Below are 20,636 nucleotides of genomic sequence, written 5' to 3'. Positions count from 1 at the left end.
TGCAACATGGCGATCCTAGTTAAAGACGTGACCCATTGATTAACACAAGTACTACTAGGTTGTAGGCTATGGTCTGAAGGCACATGAGGCCAGCTCCCTGCTGAAGCTACGCAGGGTCAGGTCTGGTCAGTGCCTGGATGGGAGACCGCCTGGGAACCGTATGTAAGCCGTCAATCATGAAAAGAAAGGTGGGGTATAAATGTAATAAATAAATATATAATAAATAATAGTTAGTGCATGGTCTCCTCTCTGAAGGAAGGAACCTTCCTTCCTGCTCTATGGGACATCTGAATTCTTTAGAAAATTAATAAAAAGTTTGCAAGTGTAGCCTGGGGAGAGAAGGGGTAGCACTAAACTGGATTCCTTGTTAGTTCTGCTTCAGTAGGAAAGGCCAAACTCCATGTCTCTCGGTTTCCCTTTCTTAAAAACTTGCTTCCAGCATTTGAAACATTAGTTGATTCAGTAAAGACCATTGCTTACGCACTGTGTGTTGGAATCTCACAAAGAAACACTCCCTAGAGCCACCTGGGAAGATCAGCTTCTAAGGGCTTACACTGATTATATGTTGTCAATTGGCGGTCGCTCAGTGGCAGAGCCTCTGCCTGGCATGCAGAAGGCCTCGGGTTCAATCCCTGGCAGCATCTCCAGGTAGAGCTAGGAGAGTTCCCTCTTTGAAACCCAGAACAGCCACTGCCAGCCAGTGTGGACAATACTGAGCTACACGGACCAATGGTCTGACACAGCATAAAGCAGCTCCCCATGTCCCCTGTTACAACATTTATTATTGTTGTTGTTGTTGTTAATATAGTACTAACTATGAGCACAGTGCTTTAAAGAATACAAGAAAGCAGGTTCCTGCTCCAAGGGGCTTTCAACCTAAAATTGGGGAAGGCAACAAAGGAAGAGCAGGAAGATGGAGGCTTGGGTAAATGGGAAGAACCTGAATTACTTCAGCTACATGTTCTTAGGCTTTCAGCACAAGCCTATCTATACATGTATTATTGTATCTTATTCTTGCATTTATATACTGCCTTTTTTCTGTCATGGAACTCAAGGTGGTGTACATAGAGTTCCCAGGCAGTCTCCCATCTAGACACTAACCAGACCTGCTTAACTTCCGCAAGGTAGGTGCTTCATGTGCCATCAGACCATGCCCTGGGACATGCCTATTCAGAATTCAGTATGACTTATTTCCTAGGAAATGTACTTTACAGTGCATCATTAGTTACAGTAGAGTACAGTGATGAGAGTACAGTGTCAAAGGCTTTATGGAAACAGTGGGATGTGTGGGAAGTAAGAGAGGCAGTAACACAGAGGTGTTTGGGGAGGAGTTCCAAGTGCAAGGAGAAAAAGCTCAGTCATTTATGTAAACACAGATTTTCATGTAGGTGTAATAAAAACCCAACAGTCATCTGGCTGCCTCCCATGGAATTTGCTTGGTCATTGACATCCTTTGTGAGAATGCAGCTATGGAAAAGCAGCATGTCATTATTTGTGCAAAAAACCCAAAACACATCCTGTAGCAGCTTATAAACTAACATATTTATGACATAAGCTTATGTGGACTAGGAGTCTGCTCCATCAGATGCATTTGTGCAGGATATCTCAGGCTTCGAGATGCAGAGGAGGACAGGATTCCTGTAAATTGTGGAGAATCAGAGATTTTTTAGCAGATGCATTTTCACTCAAAAGGCACATTATACCATCACCATAAAGGGGTGCCCACATGGTCTTGAGGCAACAGCCTGGTCTGGGGTCTGCTATCACAGCGAACTTCAGCATTGGCCCCAAGTTGTTCTGGCTATCCATCGCTTGCCTATTGAGGGTGAGCTTCTTCAAACATCTGTGAATGACAATTATGTGATTCTAAGTGGCCCTGTGACATTGCCATTAATAGACTAAATGTAAATGTACTGCTCTCAAGTCGATTCTGACTTATGGCAACCCTACGAATAGGGTTTTCATGGTGAGTGGTATCCAGAGGGGGTTTCCCATTGCCTTCCTCTGAGGCTGAGAGGCAGTGACTGGCCCAAGGTCACCCAGTCAGCTTCATGGCTGTGGGGGGATTCGAACCCTGCTCTCCCAGGTCGTAGTCCAACACCTTAACCACTACACCACACTGGCTCTCATTAATAGACTGCAGAGTGCATTTTTGATATATTGCCGCCCTGGGCTCCTATTGGGAGGAAGGGCGGGATATAAACCAATAATAATAAATAAAATAAATAATAAATACATATTGTTACAGTTAATTTCAATTACACCACTGCTTTGGGGGCATTGTCAAAAAGTGCCCTATAATATTTCAAAATTTTAAATCCCTCGTCTTATTATCCGCGGAGCTGCTTCGGGGCTTCACCTGCCTTGCCGCGGGCGCGCGCGCGCGCGTGGGTGTCGGGCGGGCAGCTGAGCCGACTCGCTGCTGAGGCAATCACAACAACGTTAATAACCCGAAGAACACATAATTCAGTCACGTATAATTGTTTCCAGGTTTTGTTGATTTCACCTGTATTTTCTTGATAATTGGCTTCTTGTTGCATAGAGACCGGTTAGATTTTTGTGTTCTTGTTTTTATTATTAAGATTATTATTTATAATTAGCATCGTCCTCAGGCGGGCGCGCTCCCCGACCGCGGCAGCGACGCAGCAGGCGAGCAAGGCGGGGAAGCGAGGCGGCGGAGGGCCGGCCGCGCACTGCCCGCACTGCCCGCGGGGCCGGCAAGCGCCATCTTGGGAAGGGGCGGCGCTCCCCTGCACGCCGCTCCGCCTCGCCTCCGCCTCCTCCATGCCGGGGCCGCGAAGGCTCCTCGCTCGCGCTCCCTCCGACGCCGCCTCACCCGCCGCCGCTCTCAGAGGCAGCGCAGCTCGAGCTCGCGACAGGCCGCCGCCATTTCTAGCCGCTTCCAGGCATGGCAGGTGAGGTGAGGTGAGGGGTGGCGGGCGGGCGGGGAAGGTCGCGGGATGGAGGAGCGGGAAGGGCGGCGGCAAGGACGAAGGGGCTCGCTCTGGCTCTCGCCGCCGCCGCCCCCCGCGCCTTCCTCAGCGCCCACCTGGCGGGGGAGGTCTCCCTGCCGCCCCGCGCCCTCGGCAGCCTCTCCGCCCTCCCCAAAGGGCATTTCTGGCCGGCTCGTCGCAGGACCGCTCGCCGCCGCCGCCGCCGCCGCATTGTGCCCTCCGTCGCCGGCCCAGACGCTGCCCAGCGCCCTGCGCGTCGTTCTGCCCCGGAAGAGTGGCCCTGCCCTAAAGCGTCGCTCCCGCGCCCACCGCCGCTCCTGCCGGCCAGGCATGGCCAGGCCCCGCAGCCCGCCCTGCTTGCCGGGCACCTTCCTGGGCAACTGCAGCCCGCCGCCGCCTCCCCGCTACTCTCCAGAATTCGGCCGTCTCGGTCTGTCCGCTCCCTGGATCAGTCGCGAACTGCTTTGCCTGCCACTCTGCCCTTCCCCTGGCTTACCATGTGCAATTGTTGCCCCCGCAGAACGGCCGCTCTTTATAGACTGCTCCTGTAACAATCCCGCTGCACAGGCACACCTGGCGCATCCCGCGTGAAAGCCGCCTCTGCCTCTTGCCGATGTGGCGGGGGCCAGGGACTTCCACACACTCTGGCTCCATCAGTTGCTGCTTCTTTCCACCTTGCCCTCTTCTGCCTGTCGGTGTCACGGCATCCCTCCTCTCTTCCCCAGGCCTGGATTGTTACCGTCTAGATATATATTTTTTCCTCCATGCCAAGCTAGAGCCTTTGGCATATTTTGTGAGATGACCAGCCCCTGGCTCTCTTTTCTTCCTGCTGTAGCTGATTTTAAATCTCGCGTTCTACTTTTAGCAACTCATTTCCTACACCTATGGAAACTAAGTATCTTTCTGTTTATTTTTATATTAACCAGCATCTCTGTAGTTTGATTAGCTGTAACTGACCCTTTATTTAAAAACAACCCTTTTTATCATGTGTAATATTCATTTCTTCACCATCATTTCTCTCTCTCTCTTTCTGTCTGTGTTATCATGTCGCCCTGATTATGTTTTGCTGTTCCAGCAGATATTAGCCTCATTTTGCTCCCTTGTTGTCTGTACATTTATAATAGCTTTCTAGCCATTCCCAGTGTGATACAAAAGCAAATATCAAGCTAATTACTGCAGGATTTTTGCCTTCAAATTGACTGTTGGGTAAGAGAATTGAAATGGGTTGGTGCCATTGAGAACCGTCCATTTGATTAAAAACGAGTACTTCCTCCAGCCCCCAACACTCTAGTGGGTGTAACCTCTCTTTTCACTTGTTATGTCCATCTTTTTTTTTAAAAAAAATGGGTAGCAGACATATAAGGCTTGTAAACTGGGTGAAGAATTTAGGTTAATTCATCTGCAGTGATGGACTGCATTCTCTGTTGGGTTGGGCTAATTTAATCTTGATGCTAGGATAATGCATTTCTGTTACTTTTTCTTATAAACTACCTTCTGTTCAAACTAGAATGCATTTCTTGTATATTAACATATCTTTATTGGAGTACAAGGAATGAGCTCTGATTTGTTTCAGTGAGCAGCATAATTAAAGCTTTTCTCTGCTTATAGATCAAGTGTATTGTCTGAATGCTGAATGACATAGTTGATAGACATAGTTGATATCTTTTAACATTTATCAATACACTTATTCTTAAAAGATATGTTCACCTAAAGGAGTATGTATACTTGCTCACTTTTCATCTCTTCATTTTGAAACTGACAATGGGATTCCCCTGCCCTTCAAAGATAAGCTTGCAGCACAACCTTGATCTACCCCTAAAGGTTTTTATTTTCATGGGCAGCGCAGAGTATAGTGAGGCTCTGTGCAAGATTCTTGAGTGTGGGAAAAATAATTAGGTTGATGCAAAGTAGATCAGGCTGTTAGTTTCTCGAAATCAACCCTGTAGTGAAGGTTTTTCCCATTCTGCTTTAAATTAATTTGACTTTTTAAAACTACAGTTGGGGTTCTGTGCATGCAGTCACATCTGTAAATGCAGATTTAACTGGTACTCTCAAATTCCATAATTACTACATTTCTGTATTAATTGCAAACTACAGTTTTTGCACAACTGATTCATTCTAGCTGTTCCTTCTATCTTATTTGAATGCTCAATCCCCTCTAGAAAAGCAGAAGATGAAACAATCTATGAATTTGTTTTGGATGACTGAAATAATTGCTTCTGTTGTGGAGAGTTTTTAGTCTTCATTTAACTGGAAAGTTGAAGACTCCTCAGGACAGGAAAAGCTGTGTTGGAGAGATCAGAAACTTGGCCTAAATATATCCCCTGGTGTGTGGGCTGACTATTAAGATTTGTGCATTTGGGGGAGGTGGGCAAGAACAGAATGACTCTGGGCACAAATAATAGCATGGCCTTTTGCAGCGCATTACTGACTAGAAATTAAGAGGACATTGGATATTTGATGGGTGGAATCCTGCCATGTAGTCCAAGCAGTTTGCTCATTTACAGAATTGCCTTTGATGGATCAGTCTTGCACTCCAGTAGCAGCAAGCTGTTTCAGAAAATAATCTTCTCCTTTGGATGACTTGTGATTTTTTTAAATTAGTTGTTAAAGAACTATTTTTTAAATCTTGCAATACTGTTTATATTAGTCTGAAACAAAGAATTAAATATTCCACTGATTGGAATAAAAGCTATCCTTGAAGCAAGTGTTGTTGCTTGGTTGAAAATGGAAATGGACTGCCTTCAAGTTGATTCTGACTTATGGCGACCCAAGAATAGGGTTTTCATGGTAAGCGGTTTTCAGAGGATTCCCATTGCCTTCCTCTGAGGCTGAGAGGGAGTGACTGGCCCAAGGTCACCCAGTGAGCTTTGTGGCTATGTGGAGATTCAAACCCTGGTATCCCGGGTCGTAGACCAACACTCTAACCGCGTTGCCACACTGGCTCTCTTGTTGCTTGGTTAATCAACTGTAAACAAAAGGTTTTCCATGAAACTGGATTGGATGGCAGAAATGGATGGTGCTTGAAATAATAATAATAATAATTAATATTTGTATCTTGCCTTTCTTTCTAAAGGAGCCCAGGGTGGCAAACAAATGATAAAGCACTAAAAATATTTTAAAAACATCTTTTAAACACTTTTAAAATTATTTTTAAAAGATTAAAAACAATTCTAATACAGATGGAGACTGGGATAAGGTATCTCTTTCAATGAGCCCTTTAAGTAAAGTCTTCAGTAGGTGTCAAAAAGACAACAGAGACGGCACTTACCTCATATTTAAGGGGAGTGAATTCCAAAGAGTAGATGTCACAACACTAAAGGTCCACTTCCTGTGTTGTATAGAACAGAACTTCTAATGAGATGGTATCTACAGGAGGCCCTCACCTGCAGAGCATACTGATTGATTGGGTACATAAGCTGTAAGATGATTTTTCAGGTATCCTGGTCCCAAGATATATAGAGTTTTATACACCAAAACCAGCACCTTGAATTTAGCCTAGTAACTAATTGACAGCCAGTGCAATTCTTAATAATAATAATAATAAATAATAAATAAATAATTCTGCATGAACTGAGTGTTGATCGGGAATACTAAATATATTTGTAAATGTCAATTTTTGATTTCACCTGTGATTTATACTAGTAAATATATCTAGATTCATAATCTTAACACCTAGTTAAATTTTACAGCAGAAAGATAGGTCACACATTGGCATGTATTTCTGTGAGTGGAGCTTAATGGTTGGGGACGGGGGGGGACTAGTTAATAGAGCTTAATACAAAATACTAGGATTATAGTCCCCCTCCCAGCTGTAGTTCATTAGCCCTCAGTTAGTTTCTTCTGTTTATTATTATTATTATTTATTCAGTTTCTATACCGCCCACAGCCAACGGCTCTCTGGGCGGTGGACAACATAAATATAAAAATACAATAAGATAAAATCACATAATAATTACCACACACATAATAACAATTCTCAAAGCTAAAAACATATTACACAATTAATTTAGTATACCAGAGTGTTATAAATATACTAAAATATATTAAAATGCCTGGGAAAAGAGGTACGTTTTAACCCGGCGCTGAAAAGAAAGCAATGTTGGCGCCAGGCGCACCTCGTCAAGCAAACTGTTCCATAGTTCGGGGGCCACCACTGAGAAGGCCCTAGATCTTGTCGTCATCCTCCAAGCCTCTCTATGAGTCAGGACCCGGAGGAGGGCCTTCGATGTTGCATGCAGTGTACGGGTAGGTTCATATCGGGAGAGGCGTTCCATCAGGTATTGCGGACCCACGCCGTGTAAGGCTTTATAGGTCAAGACCAACACTTTGAATCTGGCCCGGAAACATATAGGCAGCCAGTGCAAACGGGCCAGAACAGGTGTTATATGTTCGGATTGTTTGGTCCTAGTCAACAATCGGGCCGCAGCGTTTTGCACGAGCTGCAGTTTCCGAACCGTCTTCGAAGGTAGCCCCACGTAGAGCGCATTGCAGTAGTCCAGTCTTGAGGTTACCAGAGCATGGATAACTGAAGCGAGGTCGTCGCTGCCCAGATAGGGACGTAGCTGAGCTACCAACCGAAGTTGGTAGAACGCACTTCGTGCCACCGAGGCTACCTGGGCCTCAAGTGACAATGAAGGATCTAAAAGAACTCCCAGACTACGAACCTGCTCCTTCAGGGGGAGTGTAACCCCATCCAGGACAGGTTGAGTATTCACCATCTGATCAGAGAAACCGCTCACTAACAGCATCTCAGTCTTGTCTGGATTGAGTTTCAATTTATTAGCTCTCATCCAGTCCATTATTGCGGCCAGTCAACGGTTCAATACATTGACAGCCTCACCTGAAGAAGATGAAAAGGAGAAGTAGAGCTGCGTGTCATCAGCATACTGATGACTACGCACTCCAAAACTCCTGATGACCGCACCCAGCGGCTTCATGTAGATGTTAAAGAGCATGGGGGACAGAACTGACCCCTGCGGGACCCCATACTGGAGAACCCAGGGTATCGAGCAATGCTCCCCAAGCACTACCTTCTGGAGCCGACCTACCAAGTAGGAGCGGAGCCACTGCCAGGCAGTACCTCCAACCCCCAACTCCATAAGTCGCTCCAGAAGGATACCATGGTCGATGGTATCAAAAGCAGCTGAGAGATCAAGGAGAATCAACAGGGTTACACTCCCCCCGTCCCTCTCCCGACATAGGTCATCATACAGGGCGACCAAGGCTGTCTCAGTACCAAAACCGGGCCTGAAACCGGATTGAAATGGATCTAGATAATCGGTTTCATCCGAGAGTGTCTGGAGCTGGTTAGCAACCACCCGCTCTAAGACCTTGCCCAGGAATGGAACATTTGCTACCGGCCTATAGTTATTTAGGTTTTCTGGATCCAAGGAAGACTTCTTTAGAAGTGGTCTAACAGCTGCCTCTTTCAGGCAGCTGGGGACCACTCCCTCTCGTAAGGAGGCATTTATCACTTCCCTGGCCCAGCCGGCTGTTCCATCCCTGCTAGCTTTTACCAGCCAAGAGGGGCAAGGATCCACAGCAGAAGTGGTCGCACGCACCAGTCCAAGCACCTTGTCAACTTCCTCAAGCTGCACCAATTGGAACTCATCCAATAAATGAGGACAAGACTGTGTTCTGGATGCCTCATTAGGTTCAACTGCTGTAATATTGGAGTCTAAGTCCTGGCGGATGCATAAGATCTTGTCCTGGAAGTGCCTAGCAAACTCATTGCAGCGAGCTTCCGATGACTCTATAATGTCCCGAGGACCAGAATGTAATAGCCCTCGGACAACCTTAAAAAGCTCTGCCGGGCGGTAGAGAGATGACTTGATAGTAGCAGCAAAATATCGCTTCTTTGCTGCTCTCACCGCTTCTGAGTACCGCTTAGTGAAGGCCCTCACCAGTGCAAGATTGCATCCATCAGGAGTTCGTCTCCATCTGCACTCAAGCCGCCTCCTGTCTTATTTCCTCACTCTCAGCTCCGGGGTATACCACGGAGCAGTATGAGCTCTACATAGGAGGGGGCGCGCAGGAGCGATCGTGTCAATGGCCCGGGTCATTTCCGTGTTCCACAGTTCGACCAGGGCCTCAACAGGAGCGCCAGTCTTCTCAGCCGGAAAAATCCCCAGAGCCTTTTGAAAACCTTCAGGATCCATCAGTCTCCGGGGGCGGACCAACTTAATGGGTCCCCCACCCTTGCAGAGGGGAAAGGCCGCTGTGAGTCTAAACTTCAACAAGCGGTGATCTGTCCATGACAAAGGAATAGACGAAAAATTCCCCACCTCCAGATCACCTTCTCCATGTCCAGTGGCAAAAATCGGATCTAGAGTATGTCCCGACACATGTGTTGGGCCTGTAACAAATTGGGACAGCCCCATGGTTGTCATGGAGGCCATGAAGTCCTGCGCCGCCCCTGATAAAGTAGTCTCGGCATGGATATTGAGATCCCCCAGTACCAATAGTCTAGGGGATCTCAACAGTGCCTCCGAGACCAGTTCTGTCAGCTCAGCTAGGGAGGCTGTTGGGCAGCAGGGTAGACGGTACACCAACAGAATTCCCAGTCTGTCCCTATGGCCCAAGACAAGGTGGAGACACTCCAGACCAGTAGTCACATGGACAGGGTGCTTGATGAGAGAGAGAGAACTCCTATAGACCACAGCAACCCCACCACCCTGACCCTCGGATCTACCATAGTGCTGAACCATATACCCAGGTGGGCAGAGCTGGGAGAGAGTAACTCCTCCCTGCTCACCCACCCAAGTCTCGGTTATACATGCCAGACCGGCCCCCTCCTCCACAATTGAATCATGGACAAGGGAGGTTTTATTATGTACCGATCTGGCATTTAAAAGCAGCACTTGGAGATCCGAGAGCTGGCTGAGAGGACATCCAGCAACCCTGTGGATGTGAGAAGGACCGGAACAGGGCACAGCCACTAATTGTCTGGGCTGAGTTCCCCTTACCTGGCATGTCCTTCTCCCACCACCATACCTCCCGCTACCCGTCACTACGCTAATTGGGGCCCCCGCAAGTCTCCCCACTCGATGCAAAGTCCTCTCTCCCAGGCACATGATAAAACACACACATACACACACACACACTCATTCACACCTAAACAGATACAATCTGACCACTTATAAAATGGCAGCCAATCACTCCCCCAATTAAGTAATAAAAACTGCCAGCCGCTAAATGTTGTAAAGCGCCGTTATATTTACCACCCCCAATATAAACCGTATTCCGAAAAAAAAGGGGGGGGGACAGGGAAACAAATCACATCCAGTCTCTGATCATTCTCCACGGCGTTCTCCCGCTGCTCCGAGTCGCACCCACGCTCTGATTACTCCTCGTGGCATTCTAACCCTCCGCAGCGTTCTCCTGCCGCCACCACTGCCACCGCCAACAACCGGGCCGCACCGACAACCTGGCCTCCTCCCGCGGTGCTCTCACCACCGCTGGGCCAGGGTGTTTCCCACAGCCCTTCACACTCAGCCGCTCCGTGTAGTGCTGTCCCGCCGCCGTTACTCTGTGCCGAGCTGCACTTGGCCACGCCCAAAACTTAGCCGACCTCGTCAGTGCTCTCACCACCACCGGGTTGTTCTGCGGCCCCTGGACGTTCACTCGGGCGCCCGCGTTGTTATCCACACCCCGGCCGTCCCGTTCCTCCCGTTCCTCCAGTGCCACTCTGCGCGGTGTCTTCTGCGCCCCGAGCCTGGTCTCCTTCCGCGGTGCTCTCACCACCGCTGGGTCCAGGCTCTCTATATTCTCCGCACGCAATGCCCCGAGCTCGGCTGCCTTCCTCAGTGCTCTCACCACTGACGGCAGGCCGATGCTCTCTGCGGCCTTCGGCACCCAAAACAAAGGCAAGCCAAACGACCCAGTCGCCTCCACAGCACTCCTTCGGCGCCACCACTCTTGCTCCCACTCCACGATAAGGTGGACAAGCCGCATCGAAAAAAAGGGTGTGTGTGTGTAAACTAAATTACGAACTCACTTAAGAAGATGTAAAGGCGGTGGGTTAGCTATTATAAATTCGGTTCGTGGAGCTCCGAGTTAACACGTCCGCCCACTATGCCGCCATCTTGGAAATCTTAGTAATGCCCTTTTAAATGGCTTTTGCCCTATAGCCGTCAGTGCCAGTAAATCTTGAAAGTAGGTCTCATTGATTTCATTTGAACTTGTTTCCAAATAACCATGTTTGAAATCAGTGAGGGTTAACTGGAAACTTCACTTTCTTCCTCATAGATATCTGAACTATTTCTCTCCACCTTTATAGAAGCTCAGTTTTTGATTTCCACAGGTTCTTCCTGAAACTATACCTAAGGTGACATAATTAGGTAGCTTAAGACTCATGTGTGTAATCAAATACTAGCAGTGTAATTGAAAACTATTGATTTGTTCAGTTCTGTAGTCAGCTGGAAAAGTCTGTTATGTAAAGATGACAGTGGGTGAGCAATTCACCACATGAGTGGGTATGCACACATGCAATGACCACAAACAAAAGATGCAGGGGGTACTTGACAGTCCTCAGTGCCTAAGTGGACACAGAATAGGATGTGTAATGCTAGCAGTATTCCAACTGTGTTACAACTGAAACACAACATGAGGTCTCATAGCTGTTACAGTTGTGCAGAGGAGGCCACTTTGGCAGGTGCAGCTTTTGTATTTATTAAATAAGCTATTATGAAAAGCTTTCATTGAATTAAATGTGCTTTTTTGTTTTACTCAGAATCTGCAGGAAGAGGATATTAACAGTCAGGCTAAGCATGGAGTGCCCATCGTGATGTAGTGGAAGGTAGGAACAGAATAAAACATTGAAAAATAAATCTGCATGTCCTGTTCCTTTGCTGTCTTCAAAGCAAGGATGGGATGCAAAGTGGAATGTGTTTTTGTATCTTTGATTTGATAAAAGTCTTTGAAAACATCTGTCCAGCAATTTTGTGGAAAAACGGTACAGGTACAAGGACCTTCATTCTTCAAATAAAGAAATCAAAAGGGGAGCTTTTCACCATTATTCTGTGAAAGCTTGATGTTTGCACAGTCAGCCTATAAAGTTGGGTTAAAAATTCTCCTTCTATGGGAACACCTGTCTAAGTCTTGACTCTCAAGTTTCTGTCTCCGTGCCATGCCCACTTTCTTCAAAAGAAACCCACTGGTTCATATTCTTGTCTGAACATCATTCTGCATAGATTCCAATGTTTGTTACTGGAAGAGATCACATACCCTGATGCTTTCTAAAAAATAAATATTTCAATACCAATTATCTTGACATAGATTTGTCCTTAAAGGATATATATGCAAACCTTTGCACAGCATGATCTTTTTCTACAAGCCCCTACCTTTGGAGTGTAGATATACTTTCTAAATGTTTGATCTGTTTCCGATGAATGGTGCTTTTTGTTTGGATAATAGTAAGTATTTGTGCTGAAACAGAATTTCATTGATCTTCTTTCATGACATTTCAGACCCAAGCTACCAGGGCATTATTGCCAATAACAACTCTTAAAATGGCCAAAGAGGATTCAAGCATGGAATAACTGATCAGAATAATAGAAAATACCACCTAATTTCAGGGTGGATTAAAAAAGACATTTTTTAAAAACAAACCTGGATTTAATAAAGTAAATCAGTTTGCTTTGTGTTAGATCAGCTTTTTTTAAAAAAAAACCCAAGATGTAGTAATTTATTTATTTCAAAAATAACCCAGTTTAAAATGAAATCTGAACTCAATGCAAATACATAATTTCTCAATTTTAACCCTCTTATGAAATTATGGCAGGCTGCTCTTCTTTATAAAGAAAAAAGTGTGGAGAAAACATCTTTTCATCTTCTTCAGGTGAGGCTGTTGATGTGCTGAACCGTTGCCTGACCGCGATAACGGACTGGATGAGAGCTAATAAACTGAGACTCAATCCAGACAAGACTGAGACATTGTTGGTGAATGCCTTCCCTGCCCAGATGGTGGATGTTTATCCTGTTCTAGATGGGGTTACACTCCCCCTGAAGGAACAGGTACGTAGTCTGGGGATTCTTTTCGATCCTTCGAGGCTCACGTGGCCTCGGTGGCACAGAACGCGTTCTACCACCTTCGGCTGGTAGCCCAGCTACGCCCCTATCTGGACAGGGACGAGCTCGCCTCAGTTGTTCACGCTCTGGTAACTTCTAGATTGTATTACTGTAATGCGCTCTACATAGGGCTGCCCTTGAAGACAGTTTGGAAACTTCAGCTAGTGCAAAACGCAGCAGCCAGACTGTTGACGAGGACCAGCTGGTCCGCGCATATAACACCTGTTCTGGCCCGTTTGCACTGGCTACCTATCTGTTTTCGGGCCAGATTCAAGGTGCTGGTTTTGACCTATAAAGCCTTATATGGCGTGGGACCGCAATACCTTGTGGAACGCCTCTCCCGCTACGAACCTACCAGGTCACTTCACTCAGCAGCTAAGGTCCTCCTCCGGGTACCATCTCACCGAGAAGCCCGGAGGACAGTTACTAGATCTAGGGCCTTTTCTGTAGTGGCCCCTGAATTGTGGAACAGCCTCCCCGAAGAGGTACGCCTGGCGCCTACGTTACTATCATTCCTGCGCCAGGTTAAGACCTGGCTATGCTCCCAGGCATTTTAAGGTTTAATGTTCATAACTTTTAAACTTTTATATTCTGTTTAACATACTATTTTGTTTTGTTGCTTGTGTTTATCGTTTGTAATCTGATTTTACTGTGTATTTCTGTATTTTAACCTTTTTGTACACCGCCCAGAGAGCTACTTGCTATGGGCGGTTTATAAATGAAACAAATAAATAAAATAAATAAAATAAAATCTTTGTCAGTCAGCTTACAACCCAATAGGTAACACTAAAGGTTGTTTGAAATTTGTTTAATAGAATTACAGTTTTTGTGATGTATGTGGGTAGAATTCTAATACATCCTAACATAAACATCATTAACTAAAAATAAGCAATGTTATTGCTTCAAAAATAGCAAAAAAAGTTGCATATTTAAGAAACGTTATTGTCAATCCCAACAGCCATTTCTGGGTAGAGCCACTGAAATCCATGGACTTAATTTACCCATTGATTTCAATGAATACGAGTTAGTTGGATGTCCCCCATATGTTTTAAAGGTCATAGTAGCCAATTAGTATGCTCTTTTATTTAAGAAATATCAAAATAATACATGGAAAATCTTGACATATAAATTTACAAATTACAGTATAATTAATTTTTTATAAAACAATCGAATTTAAATTTTAAAAGTTCCGTGCATTTTTTTAGCCAAACAAATTGATTTTTTAATCCATCCTGATTTCCTGAACTGTGGCACTAGAGAGCTGGTGTGGGATGGTGGTTACGGTTTCGGACCTGGGAGACCAGGGTTCAAATCACTGCTCTGCTATGAAGTGAACTGGGTGACCTTGGGCCAGTCATTGTCTCTCAGTCTAACCTAGCTCACAGGGTTGTTGTGAGGATTAAATCTGGAGAGGAAGAACCATATTTGTATGCCATCTTGAGCTCTTTGGAAGAGAGGTGGGATATAAATGTAATAAATAAATAAATAAATAGTACTTTTGTTTCTCTTGTTTAATTGTGTGGAATATATATATTTAGCCCTTTTTGCTTTGATAAAAGAAAAGAAAAAGTGAGCCTAGGCAATTTCATGTCTTATATTCTTAAAACGACAGAAGAGCATGTAATGGGATTATTTGAGCACCATGGACAGAAACATCTCTGATCATTACTAGAACACAAATGTTATATATGCAAGTGGTGGTAACTCCTTTCAGGAGTACATGACTTTACCAAAATAATCATTGTTAACCCTGCTTCTGTAAGAGAATTCCCATAAGCAAAGGAGCTTACACCCCACTAATGACAAGAGAATAAACCATTTTAATTGCTGTGCTAGCTCTTCTTATCAATGGTAACAATGCTGTGGAAAACACTGGCTGTGCTTAAATATAATGCTAAACCATGTTCTGTGCTATGTGAATGAACCCATCCTCCTTCTGGATTTGCACACTCTGCCCCTCTCCTGAGGCCAAAAGGAGGAGTCCAGAGGCTTCCATTTCTGCTTTTAGTTAACCATGGCTTCCCATGTCATCTGAACCAGGAATTGTAGTTTAATCCATGATTTGAAGTTAGCTTTTTAAAAAATGAACTAACCGTGGTTTGAATGAAATGGAAAGCTGTACTTTACTAAAAGCAGAAGCGAAAGCTTATGAAATCCTCCTCTTGACTGGGCAGGAGGAAGGGAGGAGCTCATGAGTCCTGCAGGAGGCTAAACTCATTCATATAGTGCTAAACCATGGTTTAGCATTGCACCTGAGTATGGTCATTGAGTGCATTCAGACATAATACCAAGTCATAGTTTGAGGATACATGAATGAACAATAGTAAGGCTTGGGCTCCCTCTCTCTGCAGCACAATTTCTAAACTGAGTTCAGAGTTCTTGGTAAATCATAGCCTGCTGTTGCCTCCAAAGTTAGCTCAAACTATAGTTTGCTCCCAAACCAGAATTTGTTACTGTTCTGTTGCTACTTTCCAGGCAAATCGTGGTTTGAACAAATTGTAATTTGTTACCTTAGGTTGCAGTGACAAACAATGGTTTGCTGAGAACCAGAAGGTATTAGTTATATATGGTTCTCAGCAAACCATTATTTGTCACTTCATCCAGATGCAACAAATTATGACATGCCAGTTGCATAAGTCATAGTTTGAAACTGATGTGCTTTGAAACTGATCAGAATTTGTTTTAAACTACAAGCAGAGATTCAGGAAAAGGGAAACTGAACACAGCTCATGCCCTCATCCTGGCTGTATGAAAAGAAGATAGTTGAGAGATAGCACAAGAGCTCAAGGCTTACTTGGGCTTGTTCCAGCTTATGCATATTGTGCTAAAATGATTCAGCTTGATGTGAATGCAGCCATTGTGTCTTAATTCTGTGATGTGCCTTGATTGTCAAAGTGGAGCGGGTATTTCTTATTTCAATAAAAGGGTGAAAGTTCTTTAGTTGGCAGAAATGAAAATATTGTTACCATAGTTGAAAAAATGGGGATCTGAGAGTTGAGTTTTTCTTGCCTCTTTCAAAAGAGTAGGTCATTAAATAGTGGAAGTACTTGAAGTTAAGGTCATTATCATTATAAACTAATTTATAGTGTCTTAGTTCCAAGCACAAATGCATTGTAAGGGCTGTATGACAAATTTGCTCTGTTCAGAGTGAAACTTACATGTGATTTCTATTAGGGCTATGCACATACACCCCAATCCGGTTTGTGGCACCTATTCGTAAATACAGATCGGGTTCAGTTCAGTCTGGACAGAGATGGATCCAGTTCATCCCGATTCGCATCTGAATTTGGATCACAATCCAGACATTACAAATCTCCAGAAATCCCATTGACTTAAATTGCAAAACCAAAATGGCCACAAGTTTCTTCTTTTGTGACCTGGAGACATTAAATATGGAGACATGGTAGCTGCGATATCGGGGACAAAACCTTCCAATTTGCAGATGGATAGCTCCAGGGGCTTCATGCTAGCCAGCTTTAAAATTTGCTTTTTCTAAGAAAGATTTTTCTAAAAAAAGACCCTATCATATAGGGGACAGATTGCTAACAGCAGTAGTGAGTGAGGGAAAAATAAAAATATTATTTAACAATAATGTTTACTGTGCTTAGCAATTGGAAATAATAACAATAATAATAATGTTTAACTCAGAATGCTGGCTAATATGCCCATAAGGTTTGGCTGGCTAATAATAAGAAGACTACAAAAAATGTGTAACTACACAAGCTGGCTGCTTCTTATTGTTTGGGGGTAGCAAATGGATAATAACAATTCTGACTTCAGAAAGCTGTGGCTAAATATGCCCACAAGGTTTAATAATAATTCTTAGTAATGAGAACTGAATAAAAAAAACAAAAAAGAACATTAAAAAAAATATCAATAAGTATGGGAATGGAATTGATTGGAAAAGAACAGAAAACATACACAAGCAAATGCAACCCCCCAAACATTTCTAAGAGACAGAACTTCACAAAAGTTTGGCATTTTAAGACTTCACTGCTTTCAAGCACTAACTGGAGGGTGTTGGGTAGGGTGATAGCATTCTAGTCTTCCTCCTTCTGTCCCCACCCTGATGTTCTCCTTTGTGGTGTTGTAATTGTTCCATTTCAGAGACACCACCTGTGATGCCCTTCCCTGGCTCTCCCTGTCAGGTTCCTACCTGCTTGTGGCTACTGCCTTTCACGAGGCACCACCAGGGACTCCACCAGTCCGGACTGTCCTTTTTTATGGTTTCTCTGCTCTAGCACAGATCTCACTAGATCCCCCTGCTAGGCAGCACCACCAGTCACGTTCTATAACCAATGTTCCCAGAGACTTTGCCTGAGTCTCCCTCTATCCGGTTACTTTTGTGACTGCGTGCTTATGCTGTTCCCAACCCCCTTGTATCAATGTAGATAACTCATATAACTCGGGGTTGCTCTGGATACTTGTAATGTTATTATTCTCCTCTTCACCGCTGCCACCATTTGTTACTGTTGCCCTTCACCTTGATCATTACCTTACCCTCCCTTCTGGTCTGTGAAACCCCAGCCAAGGATCAGGCCTTCGGTAAACCAAAATAGTATTTATTAAATAACAGAAATAACAAGATTACTTTTCTAATGGTACTTAAGCATATGGTTTCACCTATTCCTGTGATACTTGACTTATCATTAACTAGAACTCCCACTCCCTCTTTCTCCACACTCTCCTGACATCCACCACCTAACACCCACCTCCAAACACCCCCAAAACTACCCACAATCCCTCTAAAACTCCTCTCAAACACCTCCCAGATTCAACTGTCATTCTTCAATTTATACTCTCAGCCATTCAAACGCTCAGCTAATCATCCAGCATTCTACTGCTCATCTATTCCCGCCTCCTCTTTCATTCCACTTACCATGTATCTTCTATACAAACAGCACTTACCATATTTACATTAATACAGGAACATCACAACACCCTGTCTGGGTTCATTAGCGATTGTTTTGAGTACAAATCTGTACAAATTGATTTGGGACTAGCCGATCCGTTCTGTAGAGATTTGTAGCTGCTTCAGCTATTCTAGACAGGAAACAAATAGGCTCCAAATTGGCCCTATTTGGTTTGTTATTTCAGATTTGTACAAATATAGTGCACAGCCCTAGTTTCTATATAGCAGATACTGGGTCTGGCCCTTAAGCTGCACCTTAGCTCCCTCTGCAACAGATGCCACATTAAGGGGGAGAGTTAGCCCCTCTCCATTTTAGCACAGAGAAAATGTAAGATTCAGGCATGAGTCTTAGGCATTTCCTTTACTTAACAGAACAATCAAACATTACAGAAGAGAAAATAAATGAAATTAGTCAATAACATAGAAGCATTATAGAATACAATAGCTATTACTATAGTTAGAAAATATTGATGCAGAGCTGAGAAACCCTCTTAGATGATCCTAATATAAGCAAGGCTATTTAGGAAGCAAGGAAAGGCCTCTCAAAAAGAAGAGCTCCAGATGCTCAAAGGGAGGGATATTTATACTAAGTTATAAGTTTAGGAATGCATCATAAATCTAGTTCCTAACCTTCTTAAATATCATACATACCATAAAATATCCAACTCCATGAAAGACTTTTTTGATAAGTCAAATGTCAACTATATGCCAACACATTGCAACCTTTGTAGTAATTTTGAGTAAACACAGTCTATTACCATCAAAGTGAAATAATTTTAGCCACATCTAAAAGAATTACATCAAATGCAAACAATTGCTATTTTATTATCAAAACCTAAATTATATGATAATGTATCTGATTCATTTTGAAGCATAGTAAAAGTATTAATGTTAAAAACAACATTTGCTATAAACATGATTTGTAATCTATAAATGTTGCAAATGGATTGTTTGAGTCTGGGCAATTCAAGGATTTCTCTTTGTAACAGGAGACATGGGTATATTGGTCCAAGCAAGAGAATATGGAGTAGTCATGTACCAGTCTGGTTTGCAAGTCTGGTCTGTCTCTGAAGAGCATCACAAAAATAGAAAGATGCATTCTATTCCCAGAATAATAATTTTAATTGAGCTGCATCAGGGTAAGGAAAAGCATGAGTAAAAGAATCAGCTATGGGGCATGGTTGAACGTCTCTGGAACAAGCCAAAATGGGTGCAGAAGTGTCTATATTTGCCACAGCTTTATGTGGCTGTATTGTACTTCTTCCTGTAAGTGTTTGAGGCTGCATTTGCAGATGAGCATAATTTAATTGTGGGTGTTTTTATAAATGATTTATAGTTAATTTGTGGAGGAATATTTAATTATTATTTACCTGCTGTTTAGAGGGGCTGAGATTTGATCTTTAAAGCTCATACTATACACAAAGACCATTTGTGTAGTCAAATTTATTTTGTAGTTTTCCTTGCTGTTCAAATTATACAAGACAAAATCCTGTATGTGCTCCAGGGAATGTTCTGTTACATACTGGAAGTCGGCATCTTAGATATTAAATGAAACTTAATATCGTATTAACATGAAAGTTATAGGTGTTTTTCATATACTTTTAGAAAATTTATTCAGCCATGAAGCTCCCAGGATGACCTTGGGTCAATCACTTTTTTCTGTCTTCTCCACAGATTTAAAATAATGTGGGTTGTCTTCAACTAGGCCCTATTCAGAGTAGACCCACTGAAACTAATGAACCTAAGTCGTTAATTAACTTCAGTGGATCTACTCTGAGTAGGACTAGCATTGAGTTACCCTCTGTATGTGTAACAATGTATGCAATTTTAGAGGAAAGATTAGATAAAATACTTATAAATTAATCGAACAAACCTTCAAACAATCCCTGATTCTGATTGTCCCCCACATTCTAGAAGCTTGACACGTCACTCTGCTTGGTCCTGCAGCTCACTGATGAATTGCTCACTCATCACTTAAGAGTATCTGGCATCTATTTTTTTTCTTGAAATTTGTTCAGCCTTTCTGTCTGTCTGAAGGTTATCATAATGATGACAAGATACAGTCTTCAATGTCACATGAAAGCTATTGCTTTCTGATCCCCCAAGTGAATGTGATCAATCGGATACATCCACCAATGAGAATGAGGTACTCTAATACAAAGTAATTTAATCCTGCTGAAGTTGCTAATGTCTTCAAATGCAGGCAGATAGCATGTAAGTAGAGTTAACCTGCATATCCGTTTCTTGGCAAAGATGAATGTTCAGAAAAATATCCTGTATCAGCCCAAGGAATGGATAACCTTTGCAGAAAAGGCAGTCTGATTCAAACCATGCTTAACTGGCTTTTAGATAATAGTTGGAATGTCTACTTTTCAACTGTTATTATACTACTTGATCTTGCAATATTTCAATATAGAAAGGCACTTAAAATATTTTTGATGTCTGACAGAGGTTTGTCACTCATAAAGTTGTACCTCTAGTGTTGCAGAATAAAATACAGTATTTACATCACTGCCATGTCTGGTGCTGTAGCAAGTAAAATGCCCTGCAATAGAGTACTTTTATTGATGTGTAATTTGAACGTGTTTCTTTGCTTGTCTTATGAGCAGACAGGCTATTTACTCTGATATGAGGAAATTCCAACTGTGGCAATAATTAGAAACACACACGCACACACACACAATCTGTCAGTTGATATC

The 20,636-nt window shown here is 43.4% G+C and overlaps 1 protein-coding gene across 9 annotated transcripts in view; it reads left to right on the top strand.

Annotated features, from left to right (window-relative positions):
* Nucleotides 1-2,391: 2,391 nt before the first annotated feature.
* Nucleotides 2,392-20,636, top strand: part of SLC23A2 (solute carrier family 23 member 2) — a 138,317-nt gene continuing 120,072 nt past the window's right edge. The window contains exons 1-2 of one of the 9 annotated variants that reach the window (XM_061592420.1): nucleotides 2,392-2,490; nucleotides 11,689-11,754. The gene's annotated coding sequence lies outside the window, so the exon portion shown is untranslated. Of the gene's footprint in view, nucleotides 2,491-2,609; nucleotides 2,916-2,936; nucleotides 4,161-5,025; nucleotides 5,282-11,688; nucleotides 11,755-20,636 lie in introns of those variants that run through there. The other 8 variants (XM_061592423.1, XM_061592424.1, XM_061592427.1 and 5 more) reach the window with 8 other exon arrangements.

Source organism: Rhineura floridana, chromosome 12, assembly GCF_030035675.1.
Source record: "Rhineura floridana isolate rRhiFlo1 chromosome 12, rRhiFlo1.hap2, whole genome shotgun sequence".
NCBI lineage: Eukaryota > Metazoa > Chordata > Lepidosauria > Squamata > Rhineuridae > Rhineura > Rhineura floridana.
This window is presented reverse-complemented; position numbering and strand designations above follow the sequence as displayed.